An 18,609-nucleotide genomic window follows, 5' to 3' on the forward strand; every position below is an offset into this window, starting at 1 on the left:
GTTGCGTGGGAAGAAGACTTCCGGCGTCCTCCTTTCCGCGGTTATTTTGACTGCTCATTTATCCGCATCCTCCAAGGGAGTCTCCACAGAGGAGAGAAGGGCACAACAAGGACGTCCCCAGGCGAGCCAGGGCGAGGTTTCGCGCCTTTACACTGGCCTGACCGACCCGGGCAAGCGGCTCCGCCTCCAGAGCCTCAGTGTCCGCAGGGGTAAGAATGCACAGTCTCGGTCCTTCCCCTCGGTGCCCCGCAGCTGCGCCCCTGTGAAGCGGCGGATCTGATTCGTGTTCTGGCTGAGTCTCCTACACCTGGAAGAGCTCCTCCAGACCGGACGCCGCCGCTCATGGCTGGCAGAGAAAAAACCTACATTGCCCAGAAGGCTGGCCCCGCGCCTTAGAGGCCGGCTCTGGCCAATGACGGCCCCCGGCGGGGACATTTTTCCGCGGAGGGCGGGACTTCCGGCTTCCTTGCTGGCGGACGTCACTTGCGTGCGACGGTTCCGTCCACGCCAGCTGTGGGGTGGGCATTGGCGGTCTGTGGCCGCTTCGAGTGCGCCCCTTCGCGAATGACCGGAAGGGAGGCTAGGACTCACCTCCGCTCCTTTGCGCGAGTCGGGAGCCTCCTTGTGATCGATCCCTTTTCCCGGGCAGAGAAGACGTGTCGGTCGCCGAGCCCGCGGGACCCGTCTCAGGGGCGCCTGTCCCGCGCCGCTGTCTCCTCGGGGGCCCATGATGGCGGCAGCGTGGATGGAGGCGGCGCGGGTGAGTGGGACGATGTTGGTGGCACTGCTGCTTCTCTGCTGGTTCAGAAAGGTTCCTGCGCAGCGTGGGTGAAGAAAGGCACTAGGTATCTCTTTGCAGTTGTGTGTGTGTCCGGCACGGGGGGCTGACTCGTCCTGACTTTACCTCGGTCTTAGAACAGGCGAGACGGAACGTACAGGTGGACGACCGACACCCAGTATATGAAAAGAGAACTTTGACAGACCACCTGCCCAGGAATCCAAGCCCTTATCTACAATCAGCGACCCAGGAATCCTGCCAGTTGAAGTCAGACTTGCCAGTAGCCAGATGTCTATCCCTAGAGACAGACCAGGAAGGTGAACATGACATCTAAAACAGAGCCCCAAATGACCGGACTGGTCAATAACTGACCTTTTTCCTAATGTTTCAGCCTACTTCCAGCTTAAAATCCAAACAAGAGAAAGTGAATATGTGACCTAAGCAGTCGTACAGGATGCTATATGATTGCATGCCAGAAAATTTTCTTTTTTTTTTTTTGTTTTTGGTTTTTGTCTGTTTGTTTGTTTTTGCTTTTTATGGCTACACCCGTGGCATATGGAAGTTCCCAGGCTAGGGGTACAATCAGAGCTGTAGCTGCAGGCCTACACTATAGCCCCAGCAATGCAGGATCCGAGCTACTTCTTCAACCTACTACACCGCAATTCAAGGCAATGCCTGCCTGATCCTTAACCCACTTAGGCAGGGCCAGGGATCAAACAAACCTGTGTCCTCATGGTTACTAGACAGGTTGGTTAGCACCGAGTCACAACAGGAACTCCGGAGTTTTCATTTATTAAAAATACATTGTATGGTAATCAGGGATGAGGCATAAATGGTTTATTTATCCTTAGTCTACATGGAGTGCTTTTCATCAAGAGTTACTAGTGAAAATGATGACTTAAGAACTGGAAGATGTAGTTCCCATCGTGGCCACAGCAGAAAGAAATCCAACTAGGAACCATGAGGTTGTGGGTTTGATCCCTGGCTCACTCAGTGGGTTAAGGATCAGTGTTGCCATGAGCTGTGGTGTATGTCACAGACACAGCTTGGATCCCGCGTTGCTGTGGCTGTGGCGTAGGCCGGCAGCTACAGCTCTGATTCAACCCTAGCTTGGGAACCTCCATGTCCCCCAGGTGTGCCCCTAAAAATAAAAGTTTGGGTGCAGCCCTAAAAAAGACAAAAACAAAAACAAAACAAAAAAAACGGGAGGAAAAAAAAAAAGAACTGAAAGAGTGGAGTTCCGGTTGTGGCTCAGTGTTAAGGAACCAACTATGATCCATGAGGACTCGGGTTTGATCCATGGCTTTGCTCAATGGGTTAAGGATCTGGCATGCTGTGATCCGTGGTGTAGGTCGCAGACATGGCTTGGATCCCAAGTTGCTGTGGTATAGGCCAGCACCTGCAGCTCTAAATTGACCGCTAGCCCAGGAATTTCCTTATGCCTGGATGCAGCCTTAAGAAAGCAAAAAAATAAAAACAAAAACCCCCAAAACTGGAAGGGATTGATTACTTTTAGATATGACATACAGCCCTCAGCATTGGCCAGGACATAGCAAGACCAGTGATGATCAGCTACTGTTCTTTTCAGCTTTATTGATAGTATAGTTTTGTTTCATTTTTTTACTTTTTTTTTTCATCTTTTTAGGGCCTCACCAACGGCATATGGAGGTTCCCAGGCTTGGGGATGAATCAGAGCTGAAGCTTCTGGTCTATACCACAGCAACTGCGATACCTTATCCGAGCCACGTCTGAGGCCTACATCACAGTTCATGCAGTACCGGATCCTTAACCCACTGAGTAAGGCCAGGGATCGAACCTGCCTCCTCAGGAATGTTAGTAGATTTGTTTCCACTGAGCCACAACAGGAACTCCTGGTATTATTGTTATCATTACTTACTCAGTCATTTGACATTCAAAAACCTTTTCTGTCTGCATCTAATAGTTCCAGTGGCATTTTCATTGACTTGTGTCATTTTCAAATGGCTTCTGCATATGAGGCTCCTATCTCACGTTATAGGCATACTTTGCTTTGTTATGCTTTGTAAATACCCTGTTTTTTTTTTTTTTGTTTTTGTTTTTTTGTTTTTGTCTTTTTGCCATTTCTTGGGCCGCACTGTAGGCATATGGAAGTTCCCAGGCTAGGGGTCCAATTGGAGCTGTAGCTGCCGGCCTACGCCAGAGCCACAGCAACGCAGGATCCAAGCTGTGTCTGTAACCTACACCACAGCTCAAGGCAATGCCAGATCCTTAACCCACTGAACAAGGCCAGGGATCGAACCCACAACCTCATGAGTCCTAGTCGGATTCGTTAACCACTGAGCCACGAAGGGAACTCCTACCCTGTTTTCAAAATGGAAGGCTTGTGGCAGAGTTCTGTCATGGCTCAGCAGTAACAAACCTGACTAGTATCCATGAGGTTGCAGGTTCAATCTCTGGCCTTGCTCAGTGGGTTAAGGATCCGGCGTTGCTGTGAGCTATGGTGTAGGTCTCAGACACGGCTCAGATCCTGTGTTGCTGTGGCTCTGGTGAAGGCTGGCAGCTACAGTTCTGATTCGACCCCTAGCCTGGAACCTCCATATGCCCAAGGTATGCCCAAAAATAAAAATTTGTGACATCCCTTGTCCAGCAATTGTGTCAATTGTGTCAGATTACTAGCGTGTTTTCGGTAGCATTTGCTTACCTCAGCTTGCCTCACTGAAGACTTAGATGATGGTTAGTGTTTTTTAAGCAATAAAGTATTTTTAGGAGTTGCCGTCGTGGTGCAGTGGAAATGAATCTGACTAGGAACCATGAGGTTGCGGTTTTGATCCCTGGCCTTGCTCAGTGGGTTAAGGATCCAGCAGCTGTAGCGCCAATTGGACCCCTAGACTGGGAACCTGCATGTTCCGTGGGTGTGGCCCTAAAAAAAAGTATTTTTAAATTAAGGTGTTTACATTGTCTTGTCTTGTTTTTTTTTGTTTGTTTGTTTGTTTGTTTTTTTATCTTTTTGCCATTTCCAGGGCCGCTCCTGTGGCATATGGAGGTTTCCAGGTTAGAGGTCTAATCGGAACTACAGCTGCCGGCCTACACCACAGCCACAGCAACAGCAACTCAGGATCCAAGCCACATCTGCAACCTATACCACAGCTCACGGCAACGCCAGATCCTTAATCCACTGAGCAAGGCCAGGGATCGAACCCGCAACCTCATGGTTCCTAGTCGGATTGGTTAACCACTGAACCACGATGGGAACTCCACGTTGTCTTATCTTTCATCTGCGTTTTTCTTTTAGACCTTATCGTGTTGCGAGCTTAAACTATAGTGTAAACTGAATTTGATATGCACTGAGAAACTGAAAAAAACTGTTTTATTGAGGGTGGTTTGGAACCAAACCTGCATTATCTCCAAGGTGTGTCTGTGTCGTTTTATGTCCACCTCACCTGCAGCCCAGCTTGGCCCTTCTGGACGTGCTCAGTTATTAGGGCCTTGACCTTTCCGTGGCTCTACCGGCCATGCAGAGACAAGCTCTGATTCCATCCACCTGTCCCAAGGCTCATGCCGTTGTCTCGATTTGACATTGCAGGTGTCTGTGACCTTCGATGATGTGGCTGTGACGTTTACCCAGGAGGAGTGGGGACAGCTGGACCCAGCTCAGCGGACCCTGTACCAGGAGGTGATGCTGGAAAACGAGGGCTGCTGGTATCTCTGGGTAGGTCCCATGCAGTCCCTGGTGCGGGAGACCTGCTGCTTCCTTTTTTTTCTTTCTTTTTTTTTTTTTTTTTTGGTCTTTTTGCCATTTCTTGGGCCTCTCCCACGGCATATGGAGGTTCCCAGGATAGGGTCGAATCGGAGCTGTAGCCACCGGCCTCCGCTAGAGCCACAGCAACGTGGGATCCGAGCCGCGTCTGCAACCTACTCCACAGCTCCCGGCACGCCAGATCCTCAGCCCATGGAGCAAGACAGGGATCGAACCCGCAACCTCATGGTTCCTAGTCAGATTCGGTAACCACTGAGCCACAACGGAAACTCCCCAGTGTCCTTTGATAAAGAAATGTGTTGTCCCTCTGACTTCTAGAAAGCGGTGGAAGGAAATGTGGGTGATCTGTAGAATCCGAAAGCAGAATTTCCAGCCGGGCTGTATCAGGGCCTGGTATACCAACTGGGAACCACCAGGATTATGCCCAGAATTTTTTTTTTCTCTTTTTAAGGGCCACACCCACGGCATATGGAGGTTTCCAGGCTGGGGGCGAATCAGAGCTGCAGCTGCTGGCCTGTGCCGCAGCCACAGCCACGCCGGATCCAAGCTGAGTCTTTGACCTGCACCACAGCTCATGGCAATGCACATCCTCGTGGATACCAGTCGGGTTCCTTACCGCTGAGCCATGAAGGGAACTCCTGCTTCAGCTTGTGAAAAACGTTCTTTCGTATCTTTTTTTTATTGGATTCTACATAAAAGTGATGCCACAGGGCCTTAGTCTTTCTCTGTCTGACTTTACTCAGTGTGGTCATTTCTAGGTCCATCCATGTTGCTACACATATGCCCTGGCTTCTCATCTTGGCTTCTCCCTCTGACTCTGCTCCCAACCCTGTCTTTTGCGCCTCAGCACGTTTAAGACAGGAGTGGCCACCCCGGTCCCTGCTCTCTGGGGCCCCAGGTGCCTTGTTGCTACTTCTTGGCATAGGTACCCTGTTTCTCTTCTTCCCCTGTTGGGGGACTCCTTGGGGGTGTCCTCGAGGCAGGAGTGGCTGCTCGAGTCCCTAGTTCCCTGAGCCTCTCCCCAGGGCCCCGCACAGACTGGCCTCCGTGTGAGGTTATTTCACCTTCCAGAGGGGGAGCTGACTGGAGGAGACCGCTGGCTCCGGGTCCTGCCCGACCCAGCCAGCAGGGCTGTGAGTGCCGGGTGTCCTCCGGGACGAGGCGAGGCAGGCGGGCTCCCAGGAGGCCTTTGCCTTCAGGCCAACGGGTGTCGTTCTCCACGCCGGGCTCTCGGCTCTGGGGCTTCTCTGTTCTCGTGCGCCTCCATGCTTGTCTCTTGTGCCTGAGTCCCGGCCGAGATCCTCTGCTGCCGCAGGAGAGAGTAGTGCCGCGCAGCCTCTGGTGGTGGGTTTGTCCCCAGGGGACGTCGGGCCGTGGCTGCAGCCTCGTCTGAGTGTCAGGCCTGGGGTGTGGTGGGGCCGGCTTCTAGGCTGGAGTCCGGGGTGCCACTCCGCACCCCAGGATGGCCGGGATGTCCCGCTCAGCAGAGGGCTCCCCAGCCCCAGTGGCAGGGGTGCCAGGCCTGCGAAACAGCAGCTTGAGGAGGGCTGTCCGTCCAGGGCTCAGGGGAAGCCATGCCCGCGCTAGAGAACTGGGTTATGGTCTGTGGTCAAGGAGTGGAGGTGGCACAAAAGTAGGAAACGTTTGGCATTGCTAGGTAGTTTACAACCAACTTTTGAAAGTACAACAGTCAAACTCTCTGGCGCTGCCGACCTCTTCACTCCTGTTTCCCGTGCTCGCCTGGAGCCCCCTGTTGCTCCAGACTCTTGCTGTTTCCTTGCGCAGCCCTGACACACTTGCCTCAGGCCTCTGCGGGGGCTGTTCTCTGCCTGCGGGTGTTCTGGGCATTTTGTCTTTTTCCCGGGGCCCCCCTGGCCCAGCACTGTCACCCCAGGCCTCATGAACCGCCCCATCCCTCTCACTTGATCTCATAAACCTATTCATAACCTTAGCCAGTTGTCTCAAGCAGAAGATGCTGCGCTCCCAGAGGAAGCTCAGCAACATCTGGGGCTGGTTTTGGTTGTGACAGCCACTTGGGTGTGGCTGCTGTTAACCCACCTGGAGTGGGTGGAGGGCCTGGAATGCCACTAAAACCCTTAGGATTCACAGGCCAGCTTCCTCCCATCTCCCAACGAGATTATCTGACTGAACAGTCCTGCTCCGTGAAGAAACCGTGTTTCAGAGGGTGCAGGGACACGTCTTCAGCTGCATTGCCAGGCACCCTCATGTATCCAGTCCATCACTTTGCTGCCTCCTGAATGTGTTTGATGGAAATTCAGGGTTTACTGCTCATTCTTTTTTCTTGTTTTAAGGGCTCATTCTTAAGATACCGTTCCCTTCATCCCCACCACCCCCACCCCCAGCACCTTTCCCCTTTTCAGCAGAGGTAGTAGCCTCAGGCTAGGAGCCCTGAGCAGCAGGAGGCTGAGCTCTCAGTGAGTTAATAACACTGTTTCAATTTCATTGCTGCCTTTGTTTCATGGTGACCTAATATTTAGGGAAGTGTTGCTGGCTTTCGCATCTAACAGAGGAATGCAGGAGACTTTTTTTTTTTCTTCTTTTTTAATAGTGTATCAAGATTAATAATAAATTTTTTTTTTTTTTTACTTTTTCCAAATTACAGGTGATTTTACCACATTGTGCTAATTTCTGCTGAACAGCATAGTGACCCATTCATCCATATATATACTCTCTTTTTCTGTTACATCCCCATAATGTTCTATCCCAAGAGAGTGGATTTTTCTGTCTTTCTTTTTCTTTCCTTTTTTTTTTTTTTTTGACGGCCACACTAATGACATACAGAAGTTCCCAGGCTAGGGGCTGAATTGATGCCTGCAGCTCCCAGCCTAGACCACAGCCACAGCAACACCAAATCTGAGCTGAACCTGCTACTTACACTGCAGATTGCCACAACGCAGGATCCTTAATCTGCTGAGCAAGCCAGAAATGGAACCCACCTAGTCACAGATCCTAGTTGGGTTTGTTGACCACTGAGCCACGAAGGGAACTCCCTTAAACATTTTTTTTTAGTATGGGGCAATTTTTTTTTTTTTTCCCTTTTTAGGGCCACACCCAAGGCATATGGAGGTTCCTAGGCTAGGGGTCCCATCTGAGCTGCAGCTTCCAGCCTACACCACAACCACAGCAACGCCAGGTCCAAGCAGATCCAAGTTGCATCTGCAACCTACACCACAGCACAGCATCGCCAGATCCTTAACCCACTCAGCAGGGCCAGGGATCAAACCTACATCCTCATGGATGCTACTGGGGTTCGTTACTGCTGAGACCCACGGGAACTCCTCTTGCGGTGGTTTTTCACTCTCTTGCTATCCAGGCCTCCCCTCCGGAGTCTGCTTTCACTTGGACGTGAACCAGACGCACAAGGGGTTGAGATGCACTTGGATTAACTGAAGGGGTCGTATTCTCCAGGTCTCCTGGCCACACCTGAAGGGTGTTGAGTTCTGCGCGTTGGAAGTCAGAGAATCTGTGCCGTCCACACAACCCGCACTACATACAGGCTGAGGTCTGGGAATCCCAGCAGTGGGGCTTTTGCCCTTGGTTTCCAGGTCCGGATTCGGCATTCTGTGTGCACGGAAGCAGCGTCCTCCTGGCCTCCCGGCCACAGCCTGAGTTCCCAGACTCGGTTGAGAGGTGGTGTTCATGTTCACAGAAATCCAGTATCTTCTTCCTGCCTCCATGAACAGGGTGTCCGGTTCCCAGACCTGAGCTGATCTGCCAGCTGGAGCACGGGGGGGAGCTGTGGATGGTGCAGAAAGACCTCTCCCAAAGCACCTGTCCAGGTAGGAGCCCAGGTGTGGCGGGGGGAGGCCCTGGCCCTGGTCCCCAGGGGAGGCCATGGAACCCTTTGACCTCAGTGTGCACGTAAGGAGTATAGTTTTTTGTTTGTTTGTTTGTTTTTCATTTTAGTCAGTGGATTTTGTTACATTTACAGTTGTGCAACAATCATCACAACCCAGTTTTTATAGCATTTCCATCCCAAACCCCCTGTCCATCCCCCCAACCTGTGTCCTTTGGAAACCATACGTTTTTCAAAGTCTGTGAGTCAGTATCTGTTCTCAAAGAAGTTCATTGTGTCCTTTTTTGAGGTTCCACATGCAAGTGATAGCATTTGACGTTGGTGTCTGACTGTCTAACTAACTTGGCATGATAATTTCTAGGTCCATCCATGTTGGGCAAAGGCCATTATTTCGTTCCTTTAGTGGCTGAGTAATATTCCACTGTGTATTGGTACCACCTCTGCTTTACCCCGGCCTCTGCGAGGAGTATAGTCTTTCCATGCCCAGCGCGTCACCAGTGTTTCCGGCTCCCTTCACTCTATATTCCTCCCTCTTATGAAGATGCTGGTCTGCCATCTACCAAAGCTCCTTTTCTGTCTTTTTCTTGAGCCCTCTATTTCTTTTCCATGGCCTGTTGGTAAAGGCTGTAATCCTACTATAAGGTAGATGCCCTTCTCCTTATTCTCTCTCACCTTAGTTTTCATGCAAATCCTACAGGCTGTCATGTTCCACAGTAACTCAAGTTGGTATTTTAGGGGGAATTGTCCTGAATTTATATAATCATTTTGGTAGAATTGTCAGTTTGTTTGTTCGGCGGTGCCCATGTCATGCAGGGCCAGGGGTCTAACCTGCACCGCAGCAGTGACAACAGTGGATCCTTACCTGCTAGGCCACCAGGAAAGTCCTGTCAATTTTATATTTTCAACTTTCTCTTTTTCTCTCAGTTTTATTGAGAAACAGTTGACATACATTACTGTATAAGTTATAGCACGGTGGTTTGATTTACACGTATTGTAAAATGATTAATACAGTAAGTTCAGCTGCCATCCATCTTATCATATGGATAAAATAAAAAGGAAAGAAAGAAAAAAAAAGGAAAAAAGTGTTTGTACTTATGAAGAGAACTTTTAGGATTACTCTCCCAACAGTGTTTTCTATCACACAGCAGCGTTTGCTACAGTCCTATGGTTGCACATTAGAACCCTAGTACTTATTTCTCTGGAAGTTGGTACCTTTTGACCACCTCTCTCTAGTTTCCCCAGCCCTCACTTTGTTTTTGTTTTTGTTTTTTTTTATTACTCAAATGAATTGATCACATCTGTAGTTGTATAATGATCATAACAATCCAGTTTCACAGGATTCCCATCCCACAGCCCAAGCACATCCCCCCACCCCCCAAACTGTCTCCTCCGGAGACCATAAGTTTTACAATGTCTGTGAGTCAGCATCTGTTCTGCAAAGAAGTTCAGTCTGTCGTTTTTTCAGATTCCACATGTCAGTGAAAGCATTGGATGTTGGTGTCTCATTGTATGGCTGACTTTACTTAGCATGGTAATTTCTAGGTCCATCCATGTTGCTAAAAATGCTGGTATTTCGTCCTTTTAATGGCTGAGTAATATTCCATTGTGTATATGTACCACATCTTCTGGATCCACTCCTCTGTCGATGGACATTTAGGTTGTTTCCACGTCTTGGCTATTGTAAATAGTGCTGCAATGAACATTGGAGTACATGTGTCTTTGCGAGTCATGGTTTTCTCTGGATAGATGCCCAGGAGTGGGATTGCTGGATCAAATGGTAGTTCTATTTTTAGTTTTCTGAGGACTCTCCATACTGTTTTCCACAGTGGTTGCACCAATTGACAATCCCACTAACAGTGTCATAGTGTTCTTTTTTCTTCACGCCCTCTCCAGCTCTTATTGTTTGTAGACTTTTGGGTGATGGCCATTCTGGCTGGTGTAAGGTCGTACCTCAGAGTGGTTTTGATTTGCATCTCTCTAATAATGAATGACACCCGTCCTCACTTTGAATTCTTCATTCACTCCTCTTTAGTGTGTTCAGAAGGTAAAGCAGTATCATTTTCTCCATCTAGATCATTTGTATCTCGTCAGTCTACTCACCAATATGTCTATCCGGGTCCTGCTCCCCTCCTGCCTCACTGAAACCCAGGTTAGAACCATGGGAATCAGCTTCCCTTCTCCCCCACCTGGCCCTGGATTCTCATCGATGAGATGCCATCCTCCTGGTCTGCAGGGCCTGTGACAGTTCTGTGACCTGGGACTGTGGAGCCCCTCCCACCTTCTCTCTGCAGCATATGGAGTTCCTGGGCCAGGGATCAGATCCGAGCCACATCTGTGGCAGTGCTGGATCCTTAACCCAGTCTGCTGGGCCGGGGATCAAACCTGTGTCCCAGCACTGCAGAGACGCCACTGATCCCATTGCAAGGCAGCAGGAACTCCCATGGCAGCTCTTGTGGTGCCAGCAGGACTGACTCCCTGATCTCTTCCTGCACACAGTTGGCAGACTCAAGGCTCAGAACAGAGCTCCAAGACTGCCAGGCCTGCCCAGGTGGTCTGGCACAGCTCCAAGTCGAGGCTTTCCCAGTCTGCTCAGGTTTGACGATCTGCGAGGAAGACCCATGAAATTCCCCTAACACCTGCCATTCTCACAAAACAGATCATGTTTGTTACAGGCGAAAGATACAGATTAGAAGGGGGCCTGGAGGTATTCCAACCGCGAAGCTTCCGTGTCTTCAGCAGCTCCTTACCTCCCAGGATCGATGTGTGGCCGTCTGTGCCCGAAGAGTCATCAACCAGGGAAATTCAGCAGAGCCTCGGTACCCAGATCTTTATTGAGCCTTCATTACAAAAGCTCGGTTGATTGAGTTGGTGTACTCGGGTCTCCGTCTGCAGCCCTCCTTTCGTTTCTAGAGCCCAGCTGATTTACCCCGTGGTTCAAAGCTCTGCCTTTTGTTTTTTTGTTTTTTGTTTTTGTTTTTGTTTTTGTTTTTTTGCTGAGGCATGCGAAGTTCCTGGGCCAGAAATCCAACCCAGGCCACAGCAGAGACAACACCAAATCCTTAACCCACTGCCCCTCAGGGGAACTCCCAAAAGCCTCAGCTTTCTGATTACATGGTTGGTCTTTGTGTGGCCAGACCATACTCAAGCCTAGTGCCATCTTTTTAGTATAAACTATCCAGAGGCCCATGATAAGTTGTCTGTTGTCATAAAGTAGGCACATCCCTAGGTGCAAACCATGAACAACAGAGACTCACCTGTCACTCTGGGGATACCAAAGGTTTTCAAGTTACTTCCTTAGAGGTGGGACAAAGACCATATTTTTCTTTGGAGACAGTTTTTTATCTTATCAGGGCCACAGTTGGGTCATATGGAGGTTCCCATGCTGGGGGTCCAATTGAAGCTGCTGGCCTACACCACAGCCACAGCAACACCAGATCCGAGCCACATCTGCGACCTATACCACAGCTCACAGCAATGCCAGATCCCTAACCCACTGAGCAAGGCCAGGGATGGAACCTGTGTCTTCATGGATGCTAGTCATACTCCTGCTGAGCCATAATGGGAACTTGTGGAGCCAGTTAACTTTGCATTTTACACTTCCTGACTGTAGCCAGGGCTACATTAGATGCCCTCTCCTAGTGTTCTTACAGCAACATCGAACGTACTTGGTTAACGGACTGAAAAGACACAGGTGTTATTACTCTGTCCAGCCATGTCCAGTATGAAATTGTACTGGCGTCTTCACTCCAGATCCTCCATCATCTCACCTAGATGCTCTTACCCTTTTGGTTTTTTTTTTTTTTTTTTTTTTTTTTTTTTCTTTTTTGTCATTTCTAGGGCCGCACCTGCGGCATATGGAGGTTCCCAGGTTAGGGGTCTAATTGGAGCTACAGCTGTGGCATATACCACAGTCACAGCAATGCCAGATCTGAGCCAAGGCTTCAACCTACACCACAGCTCACGGCAACACCAGATCCTTAAACCCCTGAGCCATGACGGGAAGGCCTAGATCCTCTTACTCTTGTTTATACTTTCTCTTGGTTGGCCATTTTCAAGCTTTCAGCAGTTCAGTGACCAAGAAAAAAGCAATTACACTCCTTAGATTCAGGGATAGCAACCCTAACACACAGAGGCACTGTTTTCCTTGTTTTTGGTTTGTTTTTTCACTGAAATGCTGATTTTGTTTCTTCTTTGTTGGTATTACTAATGGGCCCTGTTTCTTGGATTTTTTTCAGGTGACAGAGGGAAACCCAAGACCAGAGAACCTAGCCCTTGGGAGCCAGCCGTCCCTGAGGGAGCCTCCCTCCGGGAACCAACACAAGGAGGCCTAGGGGACCCTCAGTCGGGACGAACCAAGAATCAGGGTGGGCCATTGGTAGTGCAGGAAGGGCCCTTTGGACGAGGGATAGCCTCCCAGAGGGGAAAGCTTCCTGGGAAAGTGAGTCCTGAACATGGCCGCTCAGGGACAGCTGATGGTGTGTGTTCACGGGGTGTGCAGGAGCCCTTCCCTCCAGGAGGAGCTGTCCCTGACCGTGACTCAGGTGGATCGGGTAAAGATGCCATGATCCAGGAAGAGGAAAATATCTTTAAGTGCAACGAATGCGGGAAAGTGTTTAACAAGAAACACCTTCTTGCTGGGCATGAAAAGATTCACTCTGGGGTGAAGCCGTATGAATGCACGGAGTGTGGGAAAACGTTTATTAAGAGCACGCACCTGCTCCAGCACCACATGATCCACACTGGGGAGAGGCCCTACGAGTGCATGGAGTGCGGCAAGGCCTTCAACCGCAAGTCCTACCTCACCCAGCACCAGCGGATCCACAGTGGAGAGAAGCCGTACAGGTGCAGTGAGTGCGGAAAGGCCTTCACCCACCGCTCCAATTTTGTCTTACATAAGAGGAGACACACCGGGGAGAAATCCTTCGTGTGCAAAGAATGTGGGCAGGTGTTCCGACATAGGCCCGGATTCCTTCGACATCACATCGTCCACAGCGGCGAGAATCCGTACGAGTGCTTTGAGTGTGGCAAGGTCTTCAAACACAAGTCGTACCTCGTGTGGCACCAGCAGACACACACCGGGGAGAAGCCCTATGAGTGCAGCGAGTGCGGCAAGGCCTTCTGTGAGAGCGCCGCCCTCATTCACCACTACGTCATCCACACCGGGGAGAAGCCCTTCGAGTGCCTCGAGTGCGGGAAGGCCTTCAACCACAGGTCCTACCTCAAGAGGCACCAGCGGATTCACACCGGGGAGAAGCCTTTTGTGTGCACCGAGTGTGGAAGGGCCTTCACCCACTGCTCCACCTTCATCTTGCATAAAAGGGCCCACACTGGCGAGAAGCCCTTTGAGTGCAAAGAATGTGGAAAAGCCTTTAGCACTCGGAAAGATCTCATTCGGCACTTCAGCGTCCACACTGGGGAGAAGCCCCATGAGTGCACGGAGTGTGGGAAGGCCTTTAACCGCAGGTCAGGCCTGACAAGGCACCAGCGGATTCACAGTGGCGAGAAGCCCTATGAATGCATGGAGTGTGGGAAATCCTTCTGCTGGAGCACCAACCTCATTCGACACGCCATCATCCACACGGGAGAGAAGCCTTACAAGTGCAGTGAGTGTGGAAAGGCCTTCAGTCGCAGCTCCTCCCTCACTCAGCATCAAAGGGTTCATACTGGGCGAAACCCTGTCAGCGTGACAGATGTGGGAAGACCCTTCCCAGGTGACCAAACCTCAGCCACCCTCCGAGAACTCCTGCTGGGAAAAGACTTTCTGAATGTAAACCCCGAGGAGACTCTTTTGCAGGAGAAAACATCTACCACAACGTCTGATCGTACATACCAAAGAGAAACCCCACAGGTATCTTCACGATGAGAGAACCTGTCACAGGTCATCCATCAGTTGTGTGAAGACGCATTTGAGAGACTGGCACAGCGTCAAGCCTTATTCTGCATCTCAGAATTCATCGGTGAGGGAGAGACTGTTTGTTTAGCTACTGTTTTTCTCCTTAGTTTACACTGCAGTATTATCTCAGGAATTTTTATAAAGAGAAGGTGGAGACTTAGAAGAGAAAATGTATCGCAAACACAGTTTCTCTGAGACTCCTCTGTCAAGCTTTCGGCACTTTGTCATGGATTCCTTAGTTTACTTGGGGTGAAGGGGGTGTTATTTCAGAGGCAAAGGGCCTTGATCCTTCCTGTGTCTTGTGCGTATACAGTCATTGCTGTCCGGTGTCTGGAGAGTTAGATGGTTGGGGGCAGGTATTTACGCAGCTAAGGATGCACATAGGACAGATGGGCCCATTTTATCATGCCGGTTAAGGCTTTTCAGGCTTTAGTTTTTTGGAAGAACCCGGCTGTTCTTTTGGTGGCTTTAACCACTACGCATTCAGTCTTTTTATTGATCCAGTGTATTGTGTACTTAATTTATATAGCTATACAGTAAAATTTAAAATTGGGTAAAATGAGGGAGTTCCTGTTGTGGTGCAGGAGAAGTGAATCCACCTAGTATCCGTGAGGATGTGGGTTTGATCCTTGGCCTCTCTCAGTGGGTTAAGATCCGGTGTTGCCATGAGCTGTGCTGTAGGTCGCAGACATGGGTTAGATCCTACATTGCTGTGGCTGTGGCTGGCAGCTACAGATCTTAGGATGCAAAAAAATCTTGCCCACATATTTATCAAAATCGATGTAAACCTGTAGAGCAGTTTCAGAAGTAGCACCATGAACACATTACATGATATGACCCTTCATTTATTTAATTTTTTCCTTTCCTGCTCCTTTTTATGGCTGCACCTGTGGCATGTGGGAGTTCCTGGGCTAGGGATGAGTCGGACCTGCAGATATAATCTATACAACTTGAGATCCAAGCTGCATATGCAGCCTACAGTGCAGCACATAGCAACACCAGCACATAGCAACACTGAGTGAGGCCAGGAGTGAAACCTGAATCCACATGGGGACTAGTCGGGTTCTTAACTTGCTGAGAGCCACAGTGGGAACTCCTATTTAAGTAATTATTGATAGTTCCTTAGCATTTTATAAATTTCAACAGTACAGGTTTTATACATTTTTGTTATTATTTATGTCTAAGCAGTTGGTGGGGTTTTTTTCCATGTGATTTTTCAGATGACATAAACTTTCAATTTCCATGTGATCTTTAGTAGTATTCCGAAAGATAATTGTTCCTGGAGTAATATTTCAGTATCTTGCACTCACGACTGAACTCAGTTCTTATTGTTTCTAGCCATTTCTTTGGATAGAATCCTTGGCATTTCTGTGTAGAAATGGCAACCGCAAATTAGTTTTATTTCCTTTTTTTTTTTCTTTTTTTTTTTTCTGTCTTCTTCCAGCTGCACCTGTGGCATATGGAGTTTCCCAAGCTAGGGGTGGAATTGGGGCTGTAGCTGCTGGCCTACACCACAGCCACAGCCGCACCAGATCTGAGCTGCATCTTCAAACTACGCTAAAGCTCATGGCAGCACTGGATCCTTAACCCACCGAGAGAGGCCAGGGAGTGAATCTGCGTCCTCATGGATACTAGTCAGATTCATTTCCACTGAGCCATGACGGGAACTCCAAATTAGTTTTATTTCTTCCTGTCTCTGCACTTGTTATTTCACTGCATTAGCTAGGACTTCCAGTATGTTGAATCAGAGTAATAAAGGATATCCTTGTCTGGTTCCTGATGTTAGAGGGAACACGTTCAGTTTTTCATTAAGTGCAATGTTAGGTGTAAGGTTCTTTTTCCATAGAGTTTTCCAACAAGTCTAGAAAGTTTCCCTCTGTTCTTAATTTGCTGAGATTTTTGTTATGGTGAATGAGTGTTGAGTTTTGTCAAATGCTTTATCTCCGGTTGACATGATCATCTTGAGTTTTCTTCAGTATCTTAATTGATGTGATGTAGTGCACTGAGTTTTGCATATTGAACCAGCCTTGCATCCTTGAAATAAACCCCACTTGGCTGTGGAATATAAGTTTTTTATATACATATTATATTAAAGCATTCCATTTGATTTATAGTTTTTGAGCAATTTTTCCTCTAATCCCTTGATTGATGATGAATAGTTCTTAGTATTTGTTTGCTTGTTTTTAACTACTTTCATTGTGTGGTTATGGTGTCAAGTAGTTGCTTCCCAAGTTGAGTTGGGAGGGATTGTTCTCTTCTATTTTGCAGGAAGACTGTGTGTAATTGTTTTTAATTGTTGTTTTGATGTTTTTTGGCATTCTCCAGTGAACCATTTGTGCCTGGAGATGTTCTGGATACTTTTAAAATTACATATTACCTGATAAATATGCAGTTATTCAGAGTATCTTTTTCATATTGGATGAATTGGATAGTTGGTCCTTTTTGAGGAAATTTTTTTTTTTGTTTCTGTTTGTTTCTCTTTTCTAGGGCCATACTCGTGGCATACGGAGGTTCTCAGGCTAGAGGTCCAATCGGAGCTATAGTCGCTGGCCTACGCCACAGCCACAGCAACTCGGGATCTGAGCCGCGTCTGTGACCTACACCACAGCTCACGGCAACGCCAGATCCCCAACCCACTGAGCGAGGCCAGGGATCAAACTTGCAACCTCATGGTTCCTAATCGGATATGTTAAACACTGAGCCATGACGGAAACTCCGAGAGGAAATGTTTTATTTTGTGTAAGTTTTCTAATTTGTTTCTTGACTTGTTGAAAGTATTCCCTTATTACCCTCACCCCTGCCAGCCTCCTCCATGGCATATGGATGGACGTACCTGTGCCAGGGATCAAATCCACATCCAGGGAACTGCCATAGCTTCAGCAACTGGGATCTTTAATCCACACCAATGGGCCAGTTGGTCGATCCCGCACCACTACAGAGACCACACCAGATCATTAACTCCTTTATTATCTTTTTGATGGCAACGGGTCTGTACTTTTATCCCATTTTATTCCTGATTTTGGAAATAGGTCAACTCTCTTGTTATTTCACTTATTTACTTATTTATTTTGTCTGGGGCATATGGATGTTCCCAGGCTAGCATCCAGCCTAAGGCACAGACACAGCAATTTGGGATCTGAGCAACATCTGTAAACTACACCACAACTCATGGCGACGGCTGATCCTTAATGCACTGATCAGGACCAGGGATTGAACCCGTGTCATCATGGACACTAGTTGGGTTGGTTACTGCCAAGCCACAACAGGAATTCCTCAACTATCTTTTTTTTTTTTTTTTTTAAATGATTGCCGATAATGGATTATTTATTTATTTATTTATTTATTTTTTTGTCTTTTTGCTATTTCTTGGGCCGCTCCCGCGGCATATGGAGGTTCCCAGGCTAGGGGTCTAATCGGAGCTGTGGCCACTGGCCTACTCCAGAGCCACAGCAACGCGGGATCCGAGCCACGTCTGCAACCTACACCACAGCTCACGGCAACGCCGGATCCTTAACCCTCTGAGCAAGGGCAGGGACCGAACCTGCAACCTCATGGTTCCTAGTCGGATTCGTTAACCACTGCGCCACCACAGGAACTCCTCAACTATCTTTTTTAATCATTGTCAATCTTCTTAGACATTTATTGATATTACTGATTATCCTAAAGAAACAGCACTTTATTTTGATTTTTCTCTATTTTCTTTTTTTGTAGTTACCTTTGTTCCTGATATATTAATGTTTTTAATTAAAGTATAGTTCCTTTATAATATTGTGCCAGTGTCTGCTGTACAGCTGCTTTACTCTTTTTAATAACACTGATTTCTTTTCTGATCTTTATGATATTCTGTCTTCTATTTTGCTTCGGTTGTATTTTGCTTTTTTTATTTTTTGAGGGGTGCTGAGATTATTGATGTATTTTTTTTAGCACTGTTCCAGCTTTATACCACAAATTTTAATTACAATTTATTCAATTTTTAATATCCCTTGTTTCTTTTTGAGACTTCCCTTGCCTCTATTGGGTTATTTAGAAGTATACTGTTTGATTTCCTACAAGGAGCTGCAGAAGAGCCATACACTGGATGAACATCAGACAGCCACAGTGAGGTGGGGGCTCAGGGCTCTGGGCTTCCTGCATTTACTGTGGGCTGGTGGAGGTCACTACTTACGGCTGTCATGAGTGTACAGGTTGCTTTTTTCTTCATTTCTGAATTTTCATTCTGTAAACTTAAGTTATTTATTTACTGGATTTTTGTGGCCATACCCGCGGCATATGGAGTTTAAGTCAGAGCTGCCGCTGCTGGCCTATGCCACACCCACAGCAACACCAGATATGAGCCACATCTGCAACCTACTCCACAGCTGATGGCAGTGCTAGATCCTTAAACC

At 48.2% G+C, this 18,609-nt stretch overlaps 1 pseudogene across 1 annotated transcript; it reads left to right on the plus strand.

The window, feature by feature from the left end:
• LOC110261307 lies at nt 707-18,201 on the plus strand (annotated as a pseudogene). Its single transcript, XR_002345360.1, has 5 exons — nt 707-760; nt 4,341-4,466; nt 8,219-8,314; nt 11,004-11,147; nt 12,567-18,201. The product of XR_002345360.1 is annotated as a zinc finger protein 264-like (transcript).

Source organism: Sus scrofa, chromosome 6 (assembly GCF_000003025.6).
Source record: "Sus scrofa isolate TJ Tabasco breed Duroc chromosome 6, Sscrofa11.1, whole genome shotgun sequence".
NCBI classification, from domain to species: Eukaryota; Metazoa; Chordata; class Mammalia; order Artiodactyla; family Suidae; genus Sus; species Sus scrofa.